Below are 12,143 nucleotides of genomic sequence, written 5' to 3'. Positions count from 1 at the left end.
TTCCAAAAGAAAGCTGAGTGCATGTCGGTGACTGAGTCGACAAAGCTGTGTCTGTGATCGTGATCAATGTCCTTATAACGAAACAAATGGCTGTCGCCGTTTACTTTTGCATTTTTGGTGCGGAGGGGCTCGAATTGGAGTGGGTGGGGCGATGTTTTTTCTATGCGGATATGTTTGCGTTCTTGCTCTGCTATATTGCTGTTCGTCGTTTGTTCTTACGCTAAGGGAATGTAAAGGGAGACGTTGATGGATAAGAGATTGTAATTTCACTATTTATTCCATGGCCTTCCCATCCTCATATTCCTCTTCACCAATATGTTCGTTCCTGTGCCTGTGTTTTCGCGGCACCGCGTGGCTGCTGCCATTTGCATCTGACAGTGGCGATGGGAAGGGCTCGTGATTCTCTGCAGGAAGTGCAAGACGGCGGTCCCCGGGTCATTAGGAAACGCGCGAGTCTGCCTCCTTTGCGGGGGTCTGGCCTGGAGAGTAGCGCTGCTTGAGGAGGTGAGCGTCAGGATGGGCGAATGTGAATCCTCACTGTGTCTGGGGTCGTCTGCTTCTAGGTATTGGGAGTGGGCTATTTGCGAGCGAAGTTGCAGGATTACAGCATCAATTTTTTATTTCCTGTTTCTTTTTCCTCGAAGAGATATCTTTGACTTGATTATAGTATTGCTGTCGGCACACTGATTGCTGTTCTTTTAGCAATGTATTCGCCACTGGAGCTGTGAATGTCCTTGTGGATGGGGCGACGAGTGCTTAGCTAACCCCGTCCTTATCTCATCCTGTCTGTAGTGGCCCAGCAGGATGAACTCATGTTGCTGCTTTTATTGTTTGTTTGTTTGTTTGTTTGTTTGTTTGTTTGTTTGTTTGTTTGTTTGTTGCGGGAAAAGGGATCGGGAAGCTTTGTTGCCAACCGTCCAACCATCACTTTATTGCGTGCGAGGCAGAATTGTGTTCCAGGGACTGAAGTAAGTTTGTCTTTCCATTTCCTTCTCGGCCTTGTAAGACCAAACGGGAGGTGGGATAAGAATGAGTACCTCCTCCTGTGGAAATGACTTTTGTATGGGACAAGGCATTCCCTTCTCCCCCTCCGCCGCCTTTTTTTTTTTTTTTTTCCTATACTGAATTACACTTTGTGCCGCGTATTCCTTTGCAACTACCTGAAGGAGCTGGAAATCTGTATCTGGGTGAAGATGCCAGTGTGATAGGAATATAATTGCGGAAAGGAAAAATGCGGAAGTGGGGGATTTGTGCTTGATGCGAAAACCGAAGTTCTGGCAGGAATCGGGAAAAAAATATAATGTGATGTTTGAAAATATCCCCCAAAATACTCGCGTATTTCATTCTACTGTTCAGCTGGAGCCGTTATTTGCTTTCTTTCTCTCTCACTGAGGCATTTGTTGATTCTGTGCCTAGTCGGCGACAATGCGTTCAACTGTCCTCTTTGGTGGCCTTACCAGGGAGGCTAACACATTCCCCTTCTCAAGGGGGAGAGTCAGAGTCTCTGTGTAGCAAACGTGCGGCTTGCAGTGGAATTCAAGCAGGCTCTATCTTTCCGAACAGCTCTCATTCCGCGTCAAAGAATACTGGATTGTATGAGGCAAAGGAAGAAGACTGCTTCCTGCCCCATGTTCCCTGATATTGGAGATAAAATGTGTGTCTTGATACAAGCTCTCCGCGTAGCTCTAATTCTCTCGACGCTAGGGATGACAAATGCTATTACAAACTAGGTGAACAATGGGAATACATGAAATCTCAGTGACAGCAACATTCTGAAACTTCTCACAAAAAAAAAAAAAAAAGCATGTCTGGACGATCAGATGCTACTGAAGGACAGACTAACGGTCAGCTGTAGAGAGAGACGAACAGAGTCAGGGAAACCCCAGGCTTGGGTTTTATACTGTGAACTTACGCAGCTGACGTGATGGAAATTTAAAAAATACGTTTCTTCTTGGACGTGACGTACAACGAGAAGAGCATAGCTATGAAAAGACAAGAAAAATAAAATAAAACAGATAAAAACGGAAGGATTAAAAAAATCCGTAGTCTTTGTCTTTCTAAGGTCAGTGTGACAAACGAGTGCAAAATCTCTCCTGCAGTGCTGCAATTGTCGGGCGAGACTGCGGGCGCCGCTGTTCACCAGACAGAAAAGGAGCACGGCAGATGCAGCCGCCCCGCCCGCCGTGTCACGGCTCGCGGAGAGATCCGTCCTGAGACCAAGGCGGCAGACAGCAGCCTCCCGGCAGGAGTCCGCCACACAGGGGTCTCGGCCGGGTGCGAGCCGTGCGGGACCCGCGCTGCGCGGTGCAGGCGGAGGAGCGGAGCGGCGGCGGCGGCGCGTCCTGCTCGTCTGGGCAATGAGCGGGGCGCCAGGGCGAGCGCTGCTGTGGTGCGCCTTGGTGGCGGCGTGGGAGCTGTCGTGGGGCCAGCTGCGCTACTCGGTGCCCGAGGAGATGCAGAAGGGCTCCTTTGTGGGCGACGTTGCCAAGGACCTGGGACTGGAACTGTCGGCGCTCCGCGACCGCGGCGCCCGCGTCGTTTCCGAAGGTAGGAGACAGTACTTTTCTCTGCATGAGAAGACCGGCCATTTAGTGACGGCAGAACGCATAGACAGAGAGCAAGTCTGCCGTTTGATGGAGAAATGCATGCTGCGTTGTGAAGTGATTGTTGAGGGCGAAATGAAGGTCTATGCAATCGAAGTGGAAGTTATGGACATTAACGACAACGCGCCCTCTTTCAAGGAAATTCAGTTGGAGGAAATAATGAGCGAGACAACAACCATCGGGTCACGTTTTCCCCTGGCTGAGGCTCATGATCCGGATAGCGGGAGCAATTCCCTGCAGCGCTACGAGCTGAGCGGTGACGAACACTTCTCCCTGGCCTTCCAGACGGCACCCGACGGGGAGAAACATCCCGAGCTGGTGCTTGCGAAGGCCCTGGACCGCGAGGAAGCCGCGTTTCACGACCTAGTGCTGACGGCGGTGGACGGCGGGGATCCATCGAGGACGGGCACAGCGCGGATCCACGTGGTCGTGCTGGACGCGAATGACAACGCGCCGGTGTTCAGCCAGGCGGTGTACACGGTGCGCGTGCGGGAGGACGTGCCGGTTGGCTCCGTCCTGCTCACCGTCAGTGCCAGCGATGCCGACGACGGAGTGAACGGAGAGGTGAAGTACTCACTGAAGAAAAGCACGGACCTTACCTCTGAAATATTCCATCTGGACACGAAAACGGGAGCGATCACATTAGTGAAAAACTTGGACTACGAGGAAGGCGATTCGTACGAATTGCAGGTGCAGGCGAAGGACGGTGGGGGACTTTTCGACAATACAAAAGTCTCGATCACGGTGACTGACGTGAACGACAACGCGCCCGAGATCTCGGTGCGGTCGCTGCTGAGCGCGGTGCCGGAAGATTCTCCATCGGGGACGGTGGTGGCCCTGCTGCACGTGCAGGACCGCGACTCGGGGGCGAACGGGGAGGTGAGGTGCTCGCTGGACGCGGGGCTGCCGTTCCGCCTGCGCAGCTCGCTGGGCAGCTACTACAGCGTGGAGACGTCGAGGGAGCTGGACCGCGAGGCGGTGGCGGAGTACAACGTGACGGTGCGCGCGACGGACGGCGGGTCGCCCGCGCTGTGGAGCAGCGCGGTGCTGCCGCTGCGCGTGCTGGACGTGAACGACAACGCGCCGGTGTTCGCGGAGGCGCGCTACAGCGCGTGGCTGCCCGAGAACAACGCCAAGGGCGCGCTGGTGCTGACGGTGCGCGCGTGGGACGCGGACTGGGGCGAGAACGCACGCGTGCGGTACCGGCTGTGGGAGGGGCAGGTGCGCGGCGCGCCGCTCTCGTCCTACGTGTCGGTGCACGCGGAGACGGGCGCGCTGTACGCGCTGCGCTCGTTCGACTACGAGGAGGTGCGCGAGGTGGAGCTGTGGGTGCGCGCGGAGGACGGCGGCGCGCCGGCGCTGAGCAGCAACGTGTCGGTGCGGCTCTTGATCGTGGACGAGAACGACAACGCGCCGCAGGTGCTGTACCCGCCGGCGGCGTCGCCGGGCGCGGGCTGGACGGGCGTGGAGCTGGCGCCGCGCTCGGCGGAGCCCGGGGCGCTGGTGGCCAAGGTGGTGGCGGTGGACGCGGACTCGGGGCAGAACGCGTGGCTGTCGTACGAGCTGGCCAAGGCGACGGAGCCGGGGCTGTTCCGCGTGGGGCTGCACAGCGGCGAGGTGCGCACGGCGCGCTTCCCGCTGGCGCGCGACGCGCTGCGCCACAGCCTCGTGGTGGTGGTGAAGGACCACGGGCAGCCGGCGCTGTCGGCCACGGCCACGCTGACGCTGGTGCTGGCCGAGAGCGTGGCCGAGCTGCTGCGGGAGGCGGGCGGCGCGGCGACACCGGGCGACGACGACGAGGGCGAGGCGGGCGGCAGCGTGACGCGCTGGCTCGTGGTGGCCGTGGCGGCCGTGGGCTGCCTCTTGGTGGCCTTCCTGCTGGCGCTGCTGGCGCTGCGCCTACGCCAGTGGCGCCGCTCCCGCCTGCTGGCCGCGGGCAGCGGGGCCTTTCGCGCCGTGCCGGCCTCGCACTTCGTGGGCATCGACGGCGTGCGCGCCTTCCTGCACTCCTACGCGCACGACGTCTCGCTCACCGCCGACTCGCGCAAGAGCCAGCTCGGCTGTCCGGGCGGCAGCTGCTGCAACACCCTCCCGGCCGCGCCGCCGCCCGACAAAGGCGCGCCGCTGCTGCTGCCCGAAGAGCCCTCGAGCGCCCGCGGCGACGGCGACAGCGGAGACGCCCTCCTGGTGAGTCCTGACAGAGAGACTTTCCCATTCCTGCTTTGCACCGCCGCTCCCTTTCTCCTTCTTTAGGGGTACTGGTTCTTCCCTTTTCCTTCTCCCCGTCGCCTCTTTCGCGTTGCCGGCCAGTAACAAGCAGAGGTAGAACTGTACATGAGTGTATGGCTGCGAATGCCTCCAAGGTCTCTCTTGCTGATAAAACTTCTCTTCGCAGATGGTGCGTCACTCTCAGAACTGTAAATGTGCTTTTGGCAGTGTTTTCTCTGTGAGCGGCTCATTAAATGCATTGCCCGTTAATGAGTGTCAATCGTTCACTGATGTTATCACTCTCCTGTTAGAGCACGCCCTTTTGTTTGTACGCTACCTGTTTAAAACGGTTGTAATCAGTGTGAGGGAAATAGGACTGCAGGCATTTAGGCAGAGTGGGAGCTCTGTGAGGACTTTGCAAGGGAAGGCGACCCTCTTGATCCGCCTGAAGTAAAATATGAACATTTGTTGTTGAGGAAGATCTTAAAGATGAGCAAGTGCATGTGCACAGTGTTTCTTTCTGTACTTTCATGAGAGAACAATGTGAAGCTTGGCTCCCAGAGAGTAGAGGTTTGTTTCCCGATGTAGACGCAGGTTACTCATGTTGTACATTCAGAGCACAAGAGTCCATGCTGCCGCCACATGTCGTTTTCACCAAGGAGGTCTAGAAGGCAGTGGTTTGATTTGATTTTGTTTGTGGTGAGGATCATTGTCCTTCAGTGCTAGTGCTAAGAAATGGAGTGACAGCTGTGATGTGTTCTAAGCCTGAGCATGGTGACTTGCTGTGGTGGTGGGAAAACGAGGGAGGAGGATCCTTTGTGGGACATATTAATTTCCGGTCAGTGTCTAGGATCCACAGGGGGAGCATGAGCCGGAGGAAGGAGATATTGACCATGGATATAGCATACATTTTCGTTTTTCTTTTCTTGTCGATTTTTTAGGGAAGGACACAAATGATGGCTGATGCCCTCTGGGGAGTCTGCCTGACCGCGTTATTACAATCGTTTCACCTGCCGCCTCCCTGTTGTAGATTTCACTAGCACTGGCCTTTCCTGTCTCCACCTGGGTTTCTTTGCAATTGAGGGCATAATCTCTTACTCATATGAAGCAGATCCTCTTTGGTTCTTGTTTGTCTTTCAGTCTGTTTTGGAGTGTCGGAGTTGCTGTGGAATGCAGGAGGTGGGAGTGTAGTTTGGCGTTAATAATATTTTTGCTATTGGAATTATTCTTCACGATTGCTATGTTAGGAGAATCCTGGTGTATTTTGGACATATCATGTGACCCTCCCTAAAAGAGTGTCTCTAAGCAGGTGACCTGGCGACCGAATCCCTGTACAAGACTGCCTGTCTGCAGCCTTACATCACTCATATGTTTTAGATGTGTATGACTTGTCATAACGCTGCACAGAGCATAAACATGTACCTCACTTGTGTGTGTGTGTGCATACTAGTGTATCATTGAGTGAAATGGTCTGTGCTGTGGCTGTCTAGATGCTATGTAGTTGACATTTATGAGGATCATAGGCAATCTTATAAGTTTAGCAGTGCACTTTTTGTAGGGCTGACAGGATGCATAGGTCAAGTGTGCATAATTTTATTTGGAGTAGCCTGATCCTGGGGTGCTTTTGGCATGCTAATCGCTCCTATGGTCCTTGTCGCTGATGTAATTTGCTTATGCAGCATTACTGATTATATCGGACTCTCTCAAATGTAAATGCTTTCTTTTCTTTTACGAATTTCCCTTCCTTTTCCTTCCTGTTCCTTCTGTTCCTTGGGCTGTGTCTTTGAAGACCCTGTGCCACAGTATTACTCCGTTTACAACCTTTTGTTTGTAATTTAGCTGTTCATCTAAATGCTAGGTATTGGATATAGACATAATTTTGCTTTGTTAGTCGAGTAGCAGATGTTCCTCGTTCTTCAGGGCATTTGTTTAGATGGATGAGACCATCTTTAAATAGAGATGTAGACAAAGCAGTGTTTTGCAAAGTAGCACCTCAATTGTATACTTTCCCCGCCATTTTCCTTTCCCATTAAAAGTAGCTCTGTGTTTTTCCATGACACTTTTCCTCTGTAGTGGACTTTTCTTCTTCATTCTTCATCGAGACATCCTGTAGGCAAGGATGTATTAATTAGTAGAAGGTCACCAAGGATTGGTCTTCATGTTGCTACAGTGTGGTAGTTTTATTATTATTATTACTACTGACAATTTCTGCCTGGTATGATTTCTTCATTTCTGGATGTTCTGGATGTTATCATGACCAGCATATAGGCACCCATATGCCTGATGCCTCCCACGTGCTTTTCCATTAGAAATGCATGCCAGAAGGAACATTTTTTATAGCTAGCTTAGTGTCTCAAGCTATAAAGAACATGACTTTATTGTATGTAGGTTTGCTAGACATGCCTCTGAATGAAAAGCTTATTCTTGTGGCATATGTTTATATGCACATGGCCGTGCAGTGACTGATATCTCCACATTTGACAGTGCCCTAAAAACATAACAAATCCCTCCTGTGTAGGGAGAATAGGTGTTCCATTTTTTCGTCCCTCATATTTTGCTTAGGCTAGGATTCAAATGATGGCTGATCCCTTTCCCAGAGGAAGGTAAAACTGGAAAAGTTCTGAGAACGGGCATTCATGTCCCCCACTTTGTCTCAGACCTCCAACTGGCCTGTCTTGTGCTGTTTTTGTTGTTGTGGTCATTGTCTTTGAAAATCCTGTGTCACTGATATCCACTGCACAGATTTTTATAGTGTTTATGTGACAAAAAAGAAAAAAAAAAGAAAAAAAAAAAAGCATGAATGATTAAGGCAATTACTTACACTGCCTTGTTTAATTCAAGTATTGGACCAGGAACACATAGGCCATGTTAGCAGTGTGTGATATCTTCTTATCCTTCACATAATCTTTAGTTTGCCATATAACTTTTTCCCACCTCTGGTAACTATTAAGAAGAGGTACTTCCCTAAAAGTAGCTCTATATCCCTGCCTATATCCATAATACTAGAGATCCTTAGAGGAGGGTATCTCTTTAGATACTTGCCCACTTCAAGAGGTGATCCTAAGACGTGACTGAGTTGTATACATGGTATGGTACGTCCTGCAAAAAGGAAGGTTACACAATGATTCCAAAGAATAGTTAGAATATGAAGGTAGGTAAATATGGTAGAAGGTAGAGTTATGATTTCTCAGTGTGATATATCTCTGCATTACAGGCAAACAAGGCCAAGTGGCTTGCCAACTAGTACATGGGACTCTATTTGCGGAGGGTTCTGAGGCTGCAGATTCTTGGGGAAGAAGCAGAGCTTGCATTGTCAGAAACAGAAATCACCAGTGTCCTGGATTGCTAGTTCCATGTGCTCATGGCCACAATAATGTAGTGATGGGATGGTCAAGAGGAACAAGTACAACAGGGCGTTCACTATATCGCAAATCATAGTGAACAGTATCATTTGAGGTCAGTGCTCTGTGGAGAACAGTGAGGATGACGTGTGAAACAAATGAAAATGTAGACCTGTGTGTCTATGGCTGTGCTGAGCGGGCTGCCTTTGAGACCTTTTGACTGAATGGTCTGTACAAGATGTGTTCCTCAGCCAGGAGTGTCAGAAAAGTGCGTTCTGTGTGTTCACAAGATTTGCAGTATGACTTGTTGAACCCACAGGCCTTTCCTATTGCTTCTTGAGAGTTGTTGCCTGCCTGCTGGAATACCATTGGTCTGGGACAAGTGAGTTCACATTGTGGATGAAATAAGTCTTTAGTTCTTACATTGTGTTAGGTCTATATCACTGTCTCCATGGACTAGTGAATTTGGGAGCAGTGCAGTTCAGTGAATGTTGCCCGTGACTACAACTGTACTCCAAAAATATGTTAGCATATAATTCCTGCTGTTGGAATATGTTTGTTCCAGTTTTGCACCTTTTCAGTGTGTTGTAGCATGTGAATCAACTGGTGTCTGTGTCTTTCTGGAGATGGCCAAAACTGAGAAGGTGGTTTGGGTGGTTTTTCTGGTGGTTTGTAATTGTTGATTCAAAGTCACTGAGGCCTTCTAGAAGTTGCCTCTCAGTGGGAATGCTGTCATACTGATACTCTCTGCATGCATCCAGCTTATTCAAACAATAATGTTTGAATGTGTCCTTGGATGCCTGCTAGTACTTGTAGCATCTTTCTTTGGGATGACATCAGGGTTAAAAGAGGAAGGAGTAAGAACTTAATGAATACCCTAGCAATCTTGGCAAGGAGACGATTACTTTCTCTCATATGTTCCATTCAGATACTTGGATGTGGAACCATTAGGCCCCGTGTGCAGCGTGAGACATCTTGTTCTTCCTCTCATAACTTTAACCTTACAGCGCAACCTGTAATTTGTCTCATGTTCTTTGGTTTAATGTACAGCTTTTCCTGGGATATATTCCTGTCCTTGAGGCATCTTCAAGCCTGAAATCTAATTTGAACTCTTCCTTGTTGATCCTTATGGAGTGAGCTTCCGTGTTGAAGCTGTCAGGCCTGTTTTGCAGTGAACATTTTAATTCCCAATACAAGCTTACAAGCACCTAAAGACAGATATTTATGGCAGAGGAAAATGAAGTGGAGGACCTAAATCAGAATCTCTCACAGCGTGTCAAAGGAAGGTGAAGAATGTAAGACTTACCATAACACTGAGTTTCAATTAATAAGTCTTATGCTTTCCTCTCCACCCTCTACATAAAAAGTAGCTCTTTTTCCTATGGTTCTGCTTCAGTGGTGATACTTTCTCTCTTTGTTGAGGCATCCTGTATATACATTTGCATTAAGAAGTCACGGAGGGCTGGTCCGTATGTGACCTACTCTATGTGTGGAGTGATTTTATGCTTTCTGCTTGCAGTGTTATGGGTGATATAGCACAATGAAAACGCTACAGATATTTTGTCATGAGGGCTCGTTTAGTTCTCTAGTTCTGTAGAGGGTGACATCTAGTACTTTCTTTTCTTTTTACACTGCTTAAAATCTAGGAGTGCATTAGGCATTGTATTCCTAGCAATGGTGGAAAAATGGGTAAGAAAGGCTGCATTTCTTGTCAGGGACTGCTTCTGAGAGATTTCTCCATGACCACAGAAGCCTCCTTAAGCAGCATCGTGGCCTATTCTTTGGGTCTGGTCTTCAAAACTTGTGCCATGTTATTACTTGGGTTACCACCTTTTGTGCCTTATTCAGATATTCCTGTGAATGATCGATATTGGAACCAGATGTGCACTTTGCTTTGGGAGTGAATCTTTTCTTCCAGAGAGTAGTTCTTTTATTTTTATTTTATTTTTTGGGGTGGAGACACATGCTTCCAATGTGGTGCATGCCAAGAGATGTGTGTCCATGTTTCAGCCCATTCTGATTTTGGCCTAGGAGATATATACATTCAGAAAGAGCCTATATTGGGTTCTGTTGCTGTTTCGACACTGATAAGGAGCAGGAGAATTTCTATGTATCTCTCCCATTTTCCAAAGGCCTCTAAGAGATGCTGTTTTGAGAACTTTTTTTTTTGTGGTGATTTATGTGGTGATTTGTAATTGATGGTCCGAAGTCACGTAGGTCTTCTGAACAGTTGTCTGTCCATGGGAATGCTGTCATGCTGGTACACTCTGCCTGCATCCAGGTTTACAATGTTGGTGTGAACAATAATTTTCTAATGCCACGTGTATTGGAATACCTGTTAGTGACAGCATGATGACTATTCCTTTCCCCTTACATTCAGTACAGATACTTGGATCCATTCGGAACAGATACTTGAATCAGGAGCCCTTAGGCCCTGCGTGCAGTGTGAGACATCCTGTTACTCCTTTCATGACTTTAACCTTATAGTACATCTTGTAATTCAGCTCATGTTCTTTGACCTATAATACAGCTTTTCCTGTTGTTCATTGTTTAGTGGATTTTTTTGTATATGTTAAAGAGAATTGTTTGCTGTTTCATGGACAAGTAATTTCCAGGTGTTGGTTATTTATACCTTATATCTTTATATCTTATTTCAGTTAGAATAAGATCTCTTTCAGAGGTTGTACTCTCACTCTAAAATACATCTCTATTCTAAGGGGACACTTTTCTTTCCAATGTGAGGAATTTTCCAATGTGTGGACTTGTACTCATACAAAGTATGTTCTGCTGCCTGCTGCCTATTCTTGGGCCACAAAATGTGGAAGAAGCACTAGAAATTTCAGCAGAGCATGGCAGATTACAGAGCTATGCTCATTCTTATGAGAGGACATATTGTCCTGAGTGCTCCTCATTAACTAGGGAAATTAAAATACTTTTACAGAGAACCCCTTCAAGGGATTTGTGAAGTCTGAGAAAAATGTAGTTTATGTCTGGGCCTGGAAAGCAAGTTACATTTCAGAGCAGATGTGTCCTAATTTGGCATCACATCCAGCCTGTTCCAGTCGTGGGAGTGCAGTGCCTGACCTCCTCCTTCAGGAACACTCTAAACATGTCAAAATCCCTTGAGCATTCCCATGTCCATATTATTCTGGTGCTATCCTTGGAAGTCAAAAACTGAGCTAATGAGAGCTTAGGGAATGTTGCAGTGGTCATGTCAAAAAGGATATTCTAGTCTTAGCATTTACATGTGGATATTAAGAGCAAGAGTTCTGAGGCCTCTTGAAACTAGAAAATTATTTCTGCATTTACTGTGACATATATGGGAACAATTACTGGAATTAAGGAATCCGGATGTACTTTGGAGAGTACATTTGCATATGGGAGATGCACACGGCTGAAGAAAATATATAATTCTTGCATCACCTTCTCACAATGCCATCATCAGTGCAAAACAAAGAGAAAACTGGGCCCCGATCTACCAAAGCTCATTGCAGAGAAGATGACTGATTGCTTCCCGCTGGCGACCCTCTGTGACAGAACGAAGTGGCACATGGTGATGCCCTCAGGCTTCGAATCTTGAACGATGAGCTCCCGTGGGCAGAGCGCGACCGCAGCTTGTGCCTTTACGGGTGGGCTGCAGTGTCGGCGCGGAGCCTCCGGGTGCCGCTGTTGTCCGATGCGAAGCGGCACCGCCGCCCGAGCCACAACCCGAGCCGGAGCCGGAGCCACCGCAGCCTCCCGCGCGGCGGCTGCTCGCTCACACAGCGCCGGGCGGGCGGTACCGGCACGGACAGAAAAAGCCGCTGAAACGGTGAGAACGACCGAGCGGTCAAAGGCAAAGGGGGCAGGAGTGCGACAAGACGATTCTCCCATGCCCCAGAATTCTCAGCCTGCTAGAGGATATTTTACAATCGGGATCGCTGTTCCGCGCTGCGTTCTCGCGACTGCGGCACGGGCAGGAACAGAACGGAAAAAAAAAAAAAACAGGAGG

At 49.2% G+C, this 12,143-nt stretch overlaps 1 pseudogene; it reads left to right on the top strand.

Moving 5' to 3' along the window:
* The first annotated feature begins 2,302 nt into the window (after positions 1–2,302).
* Positions 2,303–8,055, top strand: LOC148595057 (protocadherin gamma-A12 pseudogene; annotated as a pseudogene).
* Positions 8,056–12,143: the final 4,088 nt, after the last annotated feature.

Source organism: Tinamus guttatus, unplaced genomic scaffold (assembly GCF_059628265.1).
Source record: "Tinamus guttatus ecotype Peru unplaced genomic scaffold, ASM5962826v1 Tinamus_guttatus_pri_ptg000155l, whole genome shotgun sequence".
NCBI lineage: Eukaryota > Metazoa > Chordata > Aves > Tinamiformes > Tinamidae > Tinamus > Tinamus guttatus.
Note: the sequence above shows the minus strand (reverse complement) of the source record. Positions and strands in the feature narration are given on the sequence as shown.